The following is a 16,345-nucleotide window of genomic DNA, read 5'->3' as shown; positions in this document are numbered from 1 at the left end:
CCGACGATAAATTCTGAGCTCTGAAAGGCTAGGTAGGTTTAATCTCCACGTTAATTTCACAAATTAATCACTGCACTATCATGTACATGTACTTTTCTGGAAAAGATTATAAAGGATGCAAAAATATTCCTCTTGATTCCCAGGGAGACATTTTATACTGGGAAATAATCTTATTCATGCATTGTATTCACTTACAACCAGGCACAGTGAAAATACATTAAGTATTCATAAGCCAGATGAATGATTCCAAGTTCAGTATTTGAAAGATGAGCTAGATTTTCTACAGACACATGTCAGCAAATACTATTCTATAAAGCAAAGGGTTAAGAATGTTTTTTATTGAAATTAATTTGTTCAAAGCAATGTCTGCCTTATGGTATTAGGCCTGGAGATTTTTGACTTCCAGGAAAAGTGATTTATCATGTCAGGAGTTTTTGGATATAATCTTCAGAAAATTTTAAACAATTTTTTTTCTCCATAACTCTAGCCCTAAGAATTGTGTTAGATTGTTGTGTTAATGAACAGTCTGCTCATTTTCTATGGAGAAGAGAAAGCATGTTCTGAATCTCAGAAGGTATTAAATGCTAAAAATGTGAAGTATTTTTAATGGCTATTTCCCTAAATATGAATCCAGATAAAATATTAACAATGTATTTTCTAAAGTTTTGCAGGGAGAGACTATACATCTACTTCAAAAAACTTTCATTTTAAACTCTTGTGAGCATAATTTTAGAAGAAGATTAAAAAATTCTGAGGACAGTTTGCCAGATTCTCCTCAAGGGGAAAATCCAGGTGTTAGGTCAAGGCACCGGTTTACCAACAAAGCAAGGAGAAAAGGAGCATACAGGAAGGTGGAAAAGAAGGATGGTGTTAGGATCATAGGGGGAAAAAAGACCAATTTAACCCCTCTTTCCAGGAAACAAAAACTGAAATCAACTCAGCAGGCCCCTTTTGGAAATCTGTGTTCTAAAAAGACATTTGAGACAAAAACGTGCTTTTGTTGAGTCCTTTTATTTTCAGTACTATACAAGCATATGTTTAGAAATAGATTAATAGTAATGGAAATGCTTACTTCTAAGTATCTTTAGTATCAATAGGATTAGGGTTAAAAAAACACCCTATACATAATTAGTAATCATTAAAATAACCGATCTGTAGGAATCTTTTCAGTGTTATTTTAAGATAAAGATACCAGGAATTTCTTCTAACAGTACCAAGTAGATCCCGCACTATAATGTTGGTCAAGAGTACAACATCTAGTAACTAATATGACTTTATTATTCTCAGAAGAGAGGGCAGAGGATTGGTTTCCTCATCTGATCGCTGTTCCCATTGTATGTTCTCATCTCTGCACTGCAACGTTCTTAGTTATTATCAACAGGCCGCAGGAAATATCAGCAAATTGCACACTCCTGCAAGACTAGTTTATTATGTCACACACTTAGGCCTTTCTATTGTTTGACATAAATTTCCTCAAAGGGGGAGGGTTAGAAAGGCATTTGCCTCGTCTTCCTCCTCTCCTCCATACGTGGGCTCTGGCTAGGACAAATGCTCTCACCGTCCCTCGAAGGAAGGTCTGGCTGCGAGCAGCACAGAGCCCTGGCACGTGCTGGGCACGGAGCCCCCTCCGCCCCCAAGTCTGGGCGCCCCCGGCGCTTAAGTCCTCCCGGTTACCCACAAGCCTCCGGGCAGCAGTGCGAGCAGGAAGACGGCGCGGGCCCCAGCGCCGGCCGGGGAGGTCGGCGCCTCCTCGCAGAGACCGAGAGGCTCGCAGTCGCGACGGGAGGGGGCGCGGCCTGAGACAGTCACACCAAGGACTGAAAGGGAGACTGTCCCCCAAGGCCTAAGTCTGAAATCGCGGCCGCGGTTTTCAGACGCAGGCCCGTGTGGAACAAGGAGCTCTCCTCCGACAGCTGTCGGACACAAGACAGCCGAGGCGGAGCACACATCATCCTTCTCCTTCCCGGACATCTGAACCAGGCACCCTGGTGTGGGTTACTGCTAGCGTCTGAGGATTGCACAGCCGTGTCCCTCTGAGGAGTACCATAGGGGGTTTAGTATGTGCTGTTATTTAATAAGCATCAGTGAACATGCGGGAGCTCCCTTTTACCTCCCAGGCCCAGCCTTCAACCTGTCTGCCTTCGAGTTTTGTTTTGTTTTTTAACTCTTGTTCGTGTCAACCCTTCCTGCCTCTGCCTGTATCGCCTGCGGTCTCGCTTCTCATCTAGAAGCTCTCCCGCCGCCTGCGTCTCGGATTCTCGCTAACGCCACTCCTCCCCGCCCCGCGGACTCGCCTCTTCCTCCTTTCGGCCCCTGCGCCCTAAACCCCGGACTGCATTTCCCGGCGGGCGCCGCGGCCGGCAGCCAATGAGCGACCGAGGATTTGGCGGCGGCAGCGCCGGGGCTCCGAGAGTCGGGGAGGGGGGGCATTGTGCACGACGACGACGGCGGCGGCGGCAGGCGGCGGGAGCTGGCGGCAGCGGCCAGTACGGAGGTGGAGGCGGAGGCCGAGGCCGAGGGGATTGTCTGCCAGTCGCCGCGGAGAGGCGTGCGAAGGCCGAGGCGGGCCCCAAGGACCCCACTGCCCCCGCCCGGCCACCAGCCCCAGGCTCTTCTCTGGCAGCCGCGGCTGCGCGGCGACTCCCCCACTCCTCCAGCTCCCCTGCCCACCCGACCTCCCGCAGCCTTCCTCCTCTTCGCTTCGCGCCCGGCCCGGCCCGGCCGTGGCCCTCCTCGGTGCCGGCCGCCATGGCAGAGGCGTCCGGCGCGGGGGAAATCTAGCCCGGGGATTTCATGCGGCCTAGCTTGGTTCCGTCTCCTGCCCCCGCGGCTCCGGCGGCTGCCCGCGCCCCAGCCCCACTCCGGGCCTCCGTGTCTCTCCTGTGATCGTACTGACACGGCCGGGGGGTTAGAATGGAACAAACTGAAGGTAAAGTGGGTTTGTGTGTGCGTGTGCGTGTATTGGAAAGACGGGCTGAGGAGGGGGCGACCTAGAGATGGGACCCGGCTAGGGAGAGGCCGTAGCAGGAATGAGAGGACAAGCGGGTGGCCTGAACGGTTTCGAGGGGAGGCTAGGAGGAGGAACAGACGGCCAGGTGCGTGGTGCGGAGGGGATTGGGAGGTGGGACAGGGGAGACAGGACTGGGCTACGAGATGGAGTGCTGCTGGGCTGGGAATTGGGAGTAGAGGTGGGATGGGGGCGGGGATAAAGATGGAACGGGGGAGGGGCAGGAGAAGAGTTGAGTTCGGTTTGGAAAATGTTAAGAGACCTGGGCGATTGAGAAATGGGTGGAGTGTGGGAACTACAAGAGCCTGGGGGAAGGGGGTAGAATTTGATGGTGAAATGGGGCATCCAGGGAGAAAGGAGGGAAAGGAAGTGGAGGAAAAGATGGATTAGGAAAAGGGATGAGAAATGATTGAAACAGGATGCAGTGGGAAGATAGGAAATAGGGAATTGGAAGACCTAGGACTGGGATAGGGAAGGAAATGAACTGGATGTTGAGAAGGATGCGAACTATCGACCAAGCACCAGAAAGTGGGAGGAAGAGAAGACAAGATAAAGGGACTGTTAAAGTGTTAGGAAGGGAAAGCCTTTTGTTCCTATAGTTGTGTGTATTCTATGCCTTTTCTTTCAAGGCTGGAGAATGAAGAAGCTAGTGGTTATGGTGTGATTGTTGTGAAATGGGGAGGTGTGGGTTTTACTGTTTTGAGGGCGGAGGAGATGTCTAGTATCTTACTGTCGCAAGGCAAGGAGAGACATGGCCATAATATGATGGTTTTGATGAGGGAGTGAGGACTACTCAGATTTAAAGGGGGCAGGGGCAGCCATGTTTGCTGCCAGGCACTGCAGTGTAAATAAATTTCTCCTTCTCTGACATCGTCTGTACCTGGAAGGGGCCAGCTCAGATTGTTAACCTCCTGCTCTTTGTATTCATGAGCTCTCCCCTTACATTTTGGGATCACTTAAAATCACAACCACCAAAGAAGGTCCTGATGTGTTCCCTCTTGTGTGTTTTGCTGCTTTCTACCCCCCTCTCTCTTTTCCCTCTTCCTTCTGGTTTCAAACAAGGCATGCTAATGAATCGCAGTATAAAATTTAGCTGAAGGAATCATTACCACTCAGATTTCAAACGTGATCGATCATGAAAAGTCTTTTAAATTCTGAACATTGGTTTGTTGTAGAAGCCTCGGAAGCAGTCAACATGTTTTCAGCAATTCTTTAAGTAAACAAGGAAATTGCTTTGGTTATTTCACTTGGGTTCATGCTCTTGGCAAAGCTCTGTGTGGGGGTAAGGATGGGTAGGAAGATCTACCTATGGAATATTATCTACTTGCCGTATTTTAAAGGTTGGAAAATTAGAAATGTGTGTATTTTAAAATGGTGTTCATGATATCTGTTGCATGTAGGTGATGGGTGTGTTAAGAAGTTGTTGTTTGGTTTGTTTTTCTTTTAAACTCTCGTCTCCATCCCTTCCCTTCACTTTCATGTACCTAGCTCAATGTAATCTCCCCAATGCTAGTTCAACCCAGTGCAGTAACCTATGAAGTTCTTGGAGCTTCATTCAGCTGCCAATTTTTTTTGGTGGGAACCTCAGGTCCTCTCAGGGAAGCTACAGTAACTCTTCAGTTTATTCAAATGTAACTACTTGTGTGATTTGAAATAGTTACTGTTCTAAAGGTTTAAATACTGGCAAACTTAAAGTAGATAAAATTAAGTGGAGTGTTTCGTTTTCATATTGAAAGGATTAAATTTGTGTACGTGTGACCTTTTGCTTTTGCTTTACAATTTTAATTGGGGCAATCCAAATTTTAATCCATCATGCTGATACTGAAACTGTTCTCTAATACCAAGAAGTCCTGTTAAATTTGTAATATGGACTCAAACCAGTTGTACTACATACTGACTTAATCTATCTTAATGCAACATGCTATAGAAGTTTAGAATGTTCAGAAGTTTAGGATGTGTTCTTGGTCTGTTGGAAAATTTAAATGAACATTGTTATAGTGGTCCTTTGTGAGAGTATTCTCAGTATAAAGGCCAGATTTACAAATTGCAACAGTTTGATTTGGTAATATTCAGCCTGAATTTTTAAAAGTTTTGTGAGGAAAAGTGCCACTTAAAGCCATTTAATATACTTTTTTGGAATTTATTTTTATCGAAGATTTTTTTCTCCTCATTTGACATGTTACTTATAATTAATTGGCAAGTTATGAGCATAAACTATTGATACCATAAATTTTAGGAAAGTGAGAATTTGTTGTATATTAAAATAAGAAAAAAAACCACTAGGTACTTGAATTACTAAAAAAAAAAAATGTATTCCTATGTATTCAGCATTTTGTGAAGATCAGGGGCCCCTGCCCAGCTGTCAGTGAGTGTTCTGACTCCTTGGAGAGATACCCATACAATGAAGAAGGCTATCCTAGTTAGATCATACTTAATTAAAACCCAGACTTGGCTGTAATTACCATGTCTATCAGCCCACCTGCCAGCTCCGATAGGCTTTTAAATTTTTTCTTTAACCTTAATAAATATGGTTTCATATTGGTCAGGTTGAATGAGTTTGGGGTAAAGGAAAATGGTTACCTTTAAGATTGGTCATCCTTGAATGAATTGTCAAATCTGACTTGCCACTCGTCTTTAAGAAGTGAAGACACTCGGTTTCTGGAGTTTGTAATATTTATAAGAATCATAGTAATAGCTGCCAATAATTGTTGTCCTCTTATAGTGTGCTATGCTGAGTGTCTTTCGTGCATGATTTCCTTTTGTCCTCCCAACAGAGGTTAGTGCTATTAACTCCTTTTTACAGATGGAGAGATTTAGGCTAAGTGACTTAAACAGGTGGCAGCCAGCAAAGCCAGTATTTGAATCTAGGTCTTCTCTAACTATTGAACCTGGATCGGCAGACCTTTATTTTTAGTTTAAGAAATTCATGGAAATAATACATGTTCGTCATTTTAATTTTTTCAAATATTATGAAAGGCTAAGGAGTAAAAAAAAAGTTATTAACACCACGTTTCCCACTGATAACCATTTTTACATGTCTTATGTGTCCTCCTGGAAAATTTCTGTACATATATATGTATATCTGTCTTAAAATACATAAAAACTGGGTCACACTATCTGTATTTTGCCTTTTTTTTTCTGCATCTTGCTTTTTTTAATGGGCTGTGTGGATATCCTTGTAAATTAGCACACATAGGGATCTACAGCTTTTTTTTAAGGGTCATACAGTATTTTTTATTTGGAATATTGATTAAAATTAGGTTGTGCACAGATTTTTGCTGTTCTAAGCAATATATCAGGTCTTGAATTCAGTCCCTGGCAGTCCATCTAAATGGAAGAGACAGAGTCCCGCTCTACTATGCATAGAGAAGTCCAAGGCTTTTGTGACAAACCTGCTACCTAGCCCTTTATACTACATCACATTATTTCATAATCGTGAAAGCTCAAGGTGAGAGGGAATACTCAAGGTTAGGCATGTTTAGTATCATGAGCACAAGGGGATTAAGTGGCATAGAATCTTCTCTTTTTGCATACTTTGCTCACCGTGTTGTGCATATGTAATGTACAGAATATTTGTACATTCATAAATGAGTCATGTCCAAGTATCTTGAAGTTTGTATTTTGGGTAGTAAAGTAGTTTGGGCAGAATTTTTCCTGTTTTAATAAAATCATCAATGAAATAATATAATAATGAAATGAAAAGAGGTCCATCATGGTCCTGGAAAATAACTTGGAAAGAAAATTGAGACACGTTTTTTTCAAACAAACTAAAAATGCCTACTTGAAAACAAGTTAAAAAAATTTTAGCAGGCCTATTGATTATTTTTAATTATTTTTGTCTATTGAGAAGAAAATAAGTTACCATGGATTAAAAGTCTGTTTTAAACACTTAAAAAATTCAAATCATCAAAGCTTTAAAAAGGTTGAGAATTTGGTATCCATGAAATCCGTTTCTTGATGTAGTACTGTTTGTAGTTAAAGAAGAGAAAGTCTTAATTTTTGAAAGAGCAACTAAGGTGATTTATTCCTTTGTTAATAACATGTCCAGCATTTGAGTTTTTAAATGAGTGGTAGCTTTATTTCTGCCGGCTAGTTTTTTATAAATATTAATAAAGGTAAATTTAAGAAATTGATTATACTATGACTACCTAAAACATTTTTTTACAGCTTAAAGGGCTTTGTTTTTGGTTTTCATTGTTGACCTAAGTATTTAATAAGTACTTTTAGACACTTTTGTATTATGTTGTTTTGCCTGTACAGTGTGGCATGGAAAGAAGGTAAAAGGTGTATTTAAAATTTTGTGAATTTAGAGAATGTCCAGTTTTTGCTAGATGGGCACATATTGTTACTCCTAAAGTACATCTGCTTATGGGCAAGATTTAAATTTGAAAAGCTCTTTGAAAAAGGAGCCTTGGCTTATTTTTAAATTTTAGATGTGTCTGTGTCATCATTGATCTATAACGATGTTTTTTTTCTTACTAGATTCCCTTTTTCTTCTAAATTTAGGGTTATAATGGAAAAATAGGGATATGAAAAAATTTTATATTCATATAGTTTTTACTTTAACCATGAGTATTATCCAGTACTCTGCATTTACATGACACCTTTGAGATGTTTAATAGAATTCCCACATAATAACTTGATTTTTTTAAATGTAAAGTTGGAAAGCATAGTAATTATTTAACTCAATTTAAAGTTGTGAAAATTGAGGTTTCAGGAATTCCTCAGGCTGAATAGACTGCCATGCTAAGAAGTAAAATAAGGTTTCAAATTTCACTGTTTACGTAAAAAAAAATTTTGTCAATATGTATGTTTCTTGACTCTTTCTTCAAAGCCTGCATTTCCCTCATTTTAACAGATAATTAAACATTAAATAAAAATAAAGCACCTTTCTACCATAGAACATGCTTTTTCTTATTTTGATGTATTTTAAATACATATTTCCTGAAATATAAGTAGATATTTTAAATTTAAGAAATGTGTGGCTTCCTGGGATTTTGTGCGTAAAACAAAATTTAGTTTATAAAATTGGTTGGAGATCAAGAAGATTGAGAAGTCTTGTATGGAGGCTTGCATAGTGTCATTTGGCTGTAGCCAGGACAGTTTTTCTATTGAGTCTTGTGTTTGCTGACATCTCTTGGCTGTAGAGTCTTAACAAAGCTGTACCTTAAAAAAAAAAACTTAAAATATAAACATTTTGAAAACTCTTTAGTTGTGAAAGACGACATAAGGAAAAGAGCATAAAACAAAATGTACCTTTAAACAAATAATTAGAAAGTATCATATAGTCACTACCCAGGTAACCAACTCTTTAAGAAAAGCTGCAGGGGAGTGTAGGGGAAAGAGGCACAGAAATCCCAGTCATAATATAAATTGGTTACAGGGATGGAAGTGCAGCACGGAGAATACAGCCTATGGTTCTGTAACATCTTCCTATGTTGACAGATCATAACTGCATTAGTGGAGGTGAGGATTTAATAACTTGGGTAGCTGTTGAACCACTGTGTTGTATACTTGAAACCAGTATAAGATTGTATATCAGTGATACTTCAATAAAAAAAGAACATGTGTACACACATGCATGCACACACACACGTGCACACACACACACACACACACACACACACAGAAAAGCTGCAGAAGCAGCCTCATTGGTTGGATATTGGATATTGCCTGGGTGGGAACTGGTCTTTGGGGATGGCAGCATATGCTAAAAAATGACCTGGAAGATGAGTAACCAGGAAAGGTCAGCAAATGTAAAAACTAAATCACCAGTTTTTATTCTTACCAAAAGGGTTATCTAGACAATTTTTGAAAAGACATTTTCCTAACATTAGTGTAGTCATTTAGTGATTTGAAATTTTGGTGCTTTACTAATGAATGTGAAATAATAACAATTGACTCTTTTAACGCAAGAATCATGCCATTTTATACAAAGTGTTTTTTCAGAGTTCATTTCTGTTGCACTTTTTGGTAGGATTCAGTGATTGTTGGTTTTAATGTGCACTTTAACAAAGAGTTTTACTTAGATAATGTCAAGTTTACCTATATTAATCTCCTGACTTCGGTTTCTCATTTTACAAAAACTTTGTTGACTTTTTTGCCTTCCCATTAATGTAATCATTCAAAGAATATCAACCTGAAAAGTAATCAATAGAGGTAATCAATCTATGCGTGACTCTTCATCTTTGGTGCTGCTTGATTCTTAGCTTTCTGGGATTTTAGCAGGTAAACCAAACTTTTGAAACTGGAGAAGCTTACTTAATTGTGCTTTCCTGGCTTTGTAGACTATTTTCTTACATATTTGGAAATGGTAAATGCTAACTTTTGAGGATTTTGATAGCAGAAGAAGTTGAATGTTTCCCCCACCTCTGACTACCTGAGAAACAGATTATTTGCATAAAACTTTGCAGTGTGGACTTTGACATTTATAAAAATGAAGACATTTTTATAACATCTATATACATAAATTAAAGCCCTTATTTGGTCATTATAATGTTGTCACTGAACTGTGGGTGTCTTTATGATTTCTGCAGGATTTAAATACATTAGAATATAGTACTCCATATTTGTGGTGAGAAACTTTCTGCTGGGCTTTACCATATCCTTGAATTCCTTTCTGTAATGCAATAGAATGTTCTTTTTCTATACTAGCTGAAGCTTAAATGTATTCCTTGCTAGTTTTTTACCTGTAAGGTTGATAAATAATTATTTTAAATCTTGAAATGAACACATATATGTTGAACTTTCCTAGATGTGAAAGCAAACATGATTTAATAATTTTTTTAACCTGAATTAGGTAATTTTGCTTTGTGTATGAAATAGTCCATATACTTTCAGTCTTCTCATGGCTTCTGTGTTAGCACCTGTACAATTAAGCCTCAGTCAATAGAATTTATTTTATTCAGTGATAGAATTAGTTATGGCATTGAAATATTAAGGATAAGGTATTAAGGCCCTGAACACATACACATACACACAGTACTCTGAGAAATGCTGTTGGCCCTATTTTTATTTTTTAATGGAAAATTATATACTTCCCAAAGTGGCTAGTAGCTTAAAAGTAACATTTATGTTTAGTTATGAAAGGATTGTTTATTGTAGAGAAATTGAAAATTAGTAAGAGATAGATTATAATCATCTGAAATCCAACCAGCTGGAAGTAACTATTAACATTTTGTCCTATATCCTTCCAGTGATTTTCTTATGCATAAATGTTTTATTTTACAAATTGAAATTGTACATTAACATTATTTTGTAACATGTCTTATTGTAAAATTAATTTTTTTGAGAATGTTTTAAATTGACATATAAAATTTCATTGTATGGGCATGCCATGTCTTTATATCATTCTTTTCTTGAAAGTGCTTTAGGCAACTTGCAATTTGGGGATATTATAATTTGAACATCCTTAAACATTGAAAAAAATTGTGTAACTATGATTATTTTGTTACAGTAAATTCCTAAAAGTAGAATTACTTAGCAGAGATGAACATTTCAAAAGCTTTTTGACATGTATTTCCAATTTGTGCTCCAGAAGTTTTTTTAATAACAGTTTTATTGAGAAATAATTCACATACCATACTGTTCACCCATTCAAAGTATACAATGCAGTAGTTTTTCATATATTCATACAATTGTGCAGCCATCACCACAATAAATTTTAGAACATTTACAGAAAGGTTTGAAGTGGTTTAAGCTCCCAGCAAGATTAGAAAGGCTTTATTTTTAAAAATTGCACTTACTTGTGGTTTTTAAAGTGTAGTGCAAATAGACAAGAGCACAACGGCTTGTGTGACATACACTTTTTCTTTACAGTCACTAATTATTATATTTTCCAGGTTTACTGAGATATAATTGATATATACCTTATATCCATTTAAGAGTGATATTTTAGAAAATCATCAATGAAAAGAAGATTCTTGTATTTCCTTTGTTAAATCCTGACCTGTGAAGTTTAAGCTTATGAAAGTATGTGACAGATTTTTTGAATTATAAAGTCGTTCTGTCCAGTCAAGATGCATTTATTGAGAGAGTGTTGTATGTGGTTTAAAGCATTTCATTCAGTTCTGTTTAGAAACACCGTATTGTAGAAAATACGGATAAAAAGTGTGCTATACCTATACGTTTAACTGTAGTAAAGTTGTCACCCTATAGAAAGTATGGTTTTCTTTTTGTTAAGAGAGTTTTCCTGTAACTGACCTTCACCCTGAAAGTTGTTCTGTTTGCTTTAAGCCATTTAACAAAGCGTTTCCCCCCCGTTTAACTCCTTGGGCAGTGGAGTGCAGGGCAGGAGTCATGGAGACCAGAGCTCCTGTCCCGTGTACTTCGTAACCCTGAGCTCAGTGTTCTTATCTCTGAAGTGGGGAGGAAGACAACTACGTTTTGAAGTTACAGGGATCTAAGTTACAAATGCTGGAGTGTGCCTAGAACTGAACCAGGCATATAGCTGGTAACACATGACTTTTTTTAATATAAGAAAAATAATATATGCAGAATGAATTAGTCTTTAGTCACGATGAAGAGAGAGCTCAGTTGGCCTAAACTCACTTTGACAGAAGTTAAAAGTTGGATGTTAATGAATGCTTGAACAGAATCTTTGCATGGGCTGTATGGGTGTTTTTCAGTTGGTAAGATAATTCATGCTGGTACGAGCATGAACATGAAGTCACCCTTCCAGGCCAAATTTACTTCCACTATTGTGATTACAAGTCTGATGGCCATAACTTCACCAGTGCTTAGTGTTACGATAGAGCAAATAAGTGATAATGTAAAATTTTAAAATATTTTCTTAGGTTCTTAGGTTCTAACTTTTATTGCTTATTTTAAAAGCAAAATGTTGAGTACAGTTGAACCTGAAATATGAAATCTATAAACCTGATGAACCAAAAAAAACCCTGGTCTTTATAGAAAATAAGTAAATTGTTATGTTAATGTTGTGAAAATTGCTTAGTATTTTAAAAACTACGTGTCATTTCTGTGATACATTCTCTTTAAAAAAATTTTTTTCAATTGGTTTTAATTGAATTATCATTTACATACAGTCTTACATTGATTTCAATTATACCACACAGTGGTTCAGCAGTTACCCATATTTCCTTACCCTGATACATTCTCTTTTTGCCTTGGAATGGAGAATACAGGGTAAAAGAAAGTAACGTTTGAGTATTTACAAAATTTTAAGAACTGATCTCAGAAACCATTTTACTATAATTCAAAAGTTTGTTGGGGAAAGAGGGCGGAAACAATTTCAATGAACTTGTTAATTTACTAGATTTCAGAGTGAGTGGAACAAGATGACTGATACAAGTTACTTCATTTGTAGTAACTTTCAGTGTGAGCAGATATGGTTGATGTAAGGGATTGGAAAATAATGTAAAGTGTCTTCAAGTGGTAATACCATGTCTGTTGTTGCTGGGTGTGGTGAAGAACAAAGTGAAAACAGTTGAGGTTAAACCAAATCGATAAGGGAAATAAGGTGTTTTACTAGTTAGTAAGTTTTATGTTGGTTCAAGGCAGTTCTATAGTAATGTGGTTTAGTCAGGAAAAAATAAGAACTACAAAACAACCCAAAATGTTGTGTAACTTAATGGAATCAGTCAAGTGAAAATTGTGTTTTTTTATTTGGTGATGGGGTTTCTTTTTAAAATTGTTTTCTCTCTCTTTTTTTTCCGCTCTTCCCCTCACCCACCTCCCCCTATGGCAACCACTCCTCTGTTCTCTGTTTATGAACCTGTTTCAGTTTTGTTTGTTCGTTCATTTGTTTTGTCATTTAGAATCCTCATATAAGTGAAATCATATGGTATTTGTCTTTGGCGTATTTCACTTCATATCACCCTCTAGGTTATCCATGTTGTTGAGATGGCAAGCTTTCATTATTTCCTTAGTCTGAGTAATATTCTTTTGTGTATATGTACCACATTTTCTTTATCCATTCAACTATCATTCAACACTTGGGTTGCTTTCACATTTTGGTTATTGTAAATAATGCTTCAGTAAACATAGGGTGCATGTATCTTTTCCTATTAGTGATTTTATTTTTTAGGATAAATTCCCAGCAGTAGAATTGTTTGGTTCTATGATATTTCTTTGTTTAGCCTTTTGAGAAGCCTTCATAGTGTTTTCCATAGTGGCTGCACTAATTTGAAATCCCTCCAAAAGTGTACAAGGGTTCCCACCCCGTATGAGGATGACAGGATTTTTGGCTAAAAGAATTAAAAACTGTTTTTTTGTAGTTCATTAACCAACTGTTTCATTTCACACAGGTCACTTCCTAATACAAGTTATTTTAATGTTCTCAATTATCATTCTTCTCTTAACACATTTCTGGTGGAAAAAAATTCAGTGAAAGTTTGAGAAAATATTTGGGATGACAACATAAGAGTTAAACAGATTGTGGAGTAGCACAGTTACGCTTTTAAAAATAGTATTGCTCTGTTATTAGTAGTATAAACTCAGAAAAATTAGAAGAAAATGTGCCTCTTCTCTAACATACCTTGACTACTTAGAGAATTTTGTAGAAAGAAATATGGTGGTCATGTTGATTTTGCCCACTAAAATCTTAACATAAATAGGTATTGGTTGCAAATTTCATATAATTGTTTGCTATTACAAATAATGAACATTTTAAAATAATGTTCATATGGTACATAAGACTTGAAAGTCAATTTTTTAAACCTCATATATTCTTGTCAGAATGAAAATCCAAGCCATACATTTATGTATTGATAACTAGGAGGACTCACAACCCATTTCCCTATTTGGGGAGTTATCTATATCACCTCCTTTATGGGCTGCAAACAAAGCCGAAAGATGTATCTCTTCAAAATTCATGCAGCTGTGTTAGAGGTAGAATCAGAACTGAAACTTAAAAGTCTCATGACTGCAAGACCAGTGTCAGAGTACATTTTTGTCTGTCTGTGGATTTAATGGAGTCTGTCTTATTCTAGCATATAGATCTGATTGCTAATCTTCCTCTTAGGTGACTTCTTTCTAGCTTCACAGTATTATTCACTAAGTTCTTTCAAGAGTTTATGATTAGCCTTATTTTTATAAGCTTTTTTTGGTTTTTTAGGTTAAATTTGAAAGATAATTTACATCAGCAGTGTCCAATAGAATTTTCTGCAGTGATGGAAATGCTGTATGTCTGTGCTGAACAATATGGTTGCCACTAGCCACCTGTAGATACTGAACACTTGAAATGTGGCTAGTGTACCTGAGAACTAAATTTTCAATTTTATTTAATTTTAACTTAAAATTAAACAGTCACACATGGCTAGCACAGATTCAAATATTTTTAGTGAAGGGAAAGAATTAAGTAGAAGTGGACATATTTTCACCTTCTTTGCTCTTGTGAGTACTGTATTTGTCTATTTTTGTGGGGTTAGGTTTTTCAAATCTCATTTTCCCAAAGGCTCACTATCCTAGTGAATAAATCTATTCACAGGGAACAGCTTAATAATTTTTGAAAGCTAAAGTATTTTTTTTTAATTCTTTTAATCAGTGCCATTATGAACAGACTGCTGACCAACAAATTTTCATTTTAGTAGTATTTTAGAACAGTTATGCTTAAATAATATTTAAAGCTTAAACTTTAATATTACGTGGAATACTTGTCTAAACTATCATTTAAATCATTTCACTATAGCCATACCTCAGAAGCCTCTGAAACAGAGAGCTTGAAAGAAGATGAAGACATGCGTGATGATCCCCTTTTCACTTGTCCTCCTCCAGTCTTTCTATGTGACTAATTCCTGATTCTGTTCCAATAGTCCTTTTCATACCAATCTAGACCCCCAATCACCATACCATATTGTTCTGTTTTATATCAGCTTATCACTGTCTGCAATTTTCTTGTGTATTTAAGCCCCAGAGTCCAGAACGTTATTTCTTTTGATTTCCCAGGACCTAGACCAGGGTCTGGCACATGACTGATGTTCAGTAATGAACCGTGTCATGAAACCAAAGAAAGTACTCAGGAATATGATATAGATCTTGATAACATGCCACTTGGGGTTGGCAAGATGAGATTCAGTTTTTGATTATCTTAGCCATGTTGGTGTGGGTAATTGAAGCAATTAGTTTACAGTGATTTTGTATAGAAGCATTTTGGGGGGAACTCTTATTTTAAAAACAAACTTTTGTCCAGACAAACACCTATGTACTAAGTAAATCCTGTCCATGTGAAGCATCAAACAGTTGACAGAATGGAAAAAGAGGAAATATTTCCATGCTTAGTTTTTGAGTGTTCATCCTCATTTCCTAACTTTTTAGAGATTAAGGGATTTACTCAAAGTCATTTGTATGCCATTGGTTAGAGTGGGAAAGAGAATCGCCAACTCCTAATCTTCAAGTGTGTTGTTTTGACTTATCTGTAAATGAGCATCACCATGTAGCAGACATAGGCGCTTTAAATTATATAAGCATATTTGGCTGATAAGTGGTTTGAGTTATCTCCAAGTTGTTGGAGATCAAATATTCTCTTATAGTTAAAAATGTGGTGGTTTAATTTCTGGTTTCTAAATGCCAGTACGGTTAAGTGTTGAAAGGATTTTCTTTTTACTTATCTATTCCTATACCTATTCTTAAATAGTTAATGTTTTAAAATGTGAATGAAAGCCTTTATTTAGGGAATTTATGTGTTATTACCTTTATAAAATAAATTTTCACTTAGAGTCTATTCATTAGGAAAAGTATTACCTTAATATAGTTGTTGTTGTTTTTTTTTTAATGGCTATGAGAAGCTGTCATGTTTGACTGTGGCTGTTGTGTTTAAATTAACAAATTTTTTTTAATGGTTCTTAAAGTAATAATGCTGCCCTTACTCTAAATTTTCTTCCCCCGTACATATTTTTGTGAAAATTGGCCATAAAATCCAGTGTGGGCCAAAGGTTTTGTTGTCAGGATTGGAAATCTTGAATTTGGTATTTCCTTGATAAGGGGACCCACACCATTGTTGTGCGTGCATGGTAGTGGCTTTACTGCCATGTTGTTATTTTACCACATCTGTGACTAGAATGAAAGTAAACCCAGGGGCACGACAGTGGTGTTAGCTATGCCAGCAAAGTGAGAGGTGATCTTACATGAAAGGCCAGCACCCAACAGCCATTAGATCTCATGGCTTTTTCTGGCTGTCCAGGGACAGATTGTAGGTCCCACTAGCATATTTGTATCGTAGATAGGACTATTTCTGTTGCAATGGGGTGAGACTTTTTAAAATGCTGTTCCTGTTTCAGGTTCCCCAAATCTTAGGTTAATGAAGCCAAGGGAGTTCCCCTCCTCACTGTTACATGCTTTAAAGGGAGGTGAGTGCCCCTGAAGACAACAGGGTGAGTGCTC

General features: G+C 37.5%; 1 protein-coding gene across 5 annotated transcripts in view; it reads left to right on the top strand.

Annotated features, from left to right (window-relative positions):
- Window positions 1–1,717: 1,717 nt before the first annotated feature.
- The window catches only part of NSD3 (nuclear receptor binding SET domain protein 3), a 93,762-nt gene continuing 79,134 nt past the window's right edge, over window positions 1,718–16,345 (top strand). For 3 of the 5 annotated variants that reach the window (XM_017659500.3, XM_017659498.3, XM_017659496.3), the window contains exon 1: window positions 1,719–2,929. The gene's annotated coding sequence lies outside the window, so the exon portion shown is untranslated. Of the gene's footprint in view, window positions 2,930–16,345 lie in introns of all 5 variants that reach the window. The other 2 variants (XM_017659497.3, XM_017659501.3) reach the window with 2 other exon arrangements.

This window comes from Manis javanica, chromosome 12 (assembly GCF_040802235.1).
Source record: "Manis javanica isolate MJ-LG chromosome 12, MJ_LKY, whole genome shotgun sequence".
Taxonomy (NCBI): Eukaryota; Metazoa; Chordata; class Mammalia; order Pholidota; family Manidae; genus Manis; species Manis javanica.
Note: the sequence above shows the minus strand (reverse complement) of the source record. Positions and strands in the feature narration are given on the sequence as shown.